Genomic DNA, 1,324 nt, shown 5'->3' with positions numbered 1-1,324 from the left:
GCGAAAGTCGCAAAACTTTTTGCGAAAATCGCAGAAGTTTTTGCGAAAATCGCAGAAGTTTTTGCGACTTTCGCAAAAACTTCTGCGATTTTCGCAAAAACTTCTGCGATTTTCGCAAAAACTTGTGCGATTTTCGCAAAAACTTCTGCGATTTTCGCAAAAGTTCTGCGATTTTCGCCAAAAACTTGTGCGACTTTCGAAAAACAGTGCTGCGATTTTCGCAAAAACTTCTGCGATTTTCGCAAAAACTTCTGCGATTTTCGCAAAAACTTCTGCGAGTTTCGCAAAAAGTTCTGCGAGTTTCGCAAAAAGTTCTGCAATTTTCGCAAAAACTTCTGCGATTTTCGCAAAAACTTCTGTGATTTTCGCAATAAGTTCTGCGATTTTCGCAAAAACTTCTGCGATTTTCGCAAAAACTTCTGCGATTTTCGCAAACACTTCCGCGATTTTCGCAAAAACTTGTGTGATTTTCGCAATAAGTTCTGCGATTTTCGCAAAAACTTCTGCGATTTTCGCAAAAACTTCTGCGATTTTCGCAAACACTTCCCGCGATTTTCGCAAAACTTCTGCGATTTTCGCAAAAAGTTCTGCGATTTTCGCAAAAAGTTCTGCGATTTTCGCAAAAAGTTCTGCGATTTTCGCAAAAAGTTTCTGCGATTTTTGCAAAAAGTTCTGCGATTTTCGCAAAAACTTCTGCGATTTTCGCAAAAACTTCTGCGATTTTCGCAAAAGTTTCTGCGATTTTCGCAAAAACTTCTGCGTTTTTCGCAAAAACTTCTGCGATTTTCGCAAAAACTTCTGCGATTTTCGCAAAAACTTCTGCGATTTTCGCAAAAAATTTCAACGATTTTCGCAAAAAACTTCTGCGATTTTCGCAAAAACTTCTGCGATTTTCGCAAAAACTTCTGCGATTTTCGCAAAAAGTTCTGCGATTTTCGCAAAAACTTCTGTGATTGTCGCAAAAACTTCTGCGATTTTCGCAAACACTTCTGCGATTTTCGCAAAAACTTCTGCGATTTTCGCAAAAACTTCTGCGATTTTCGCAAAACTTTTGCGATTTTCGCAAAAACTTCTGCGATTTTCGCAAAAAAGTTCTGCGATTTTCGCAAAAACTTCTGCGATTTTCGCAAAAACTTCTGCGATTTTCGTAATAAGTTCTGCGATTTTCGCAAAAAGTTCTGCGATTTTCGCAAAAAAGTTCTGCGATTTTCGCAAAAACTTGTGCGATTTTCGCAAAAACTTCTGCCATTTTCACAAAAACTTCTGCGATTTTCGCAATAAGTTCTGCGATTTTCGCAAAAAGTTCTGCGATTTTCGCAAAAAG

This window comes from Anopheles merus, chromosome 3L (assembly GCF_017562075.2).
Source record: "Anopheles merus strain MAF chromosome 3L, AmerM5.1, whole genome shotgun sequence".
NCBI classification, from domain to species: domain Eukaryota; kingdom Metazoa; phylum Arthropoda; class Insecta; order Diptera; family Culicidae; genus Anopheles; species Anopheles merus.
Note: the sequence above shows the minus strand (reverse complement) of the source record.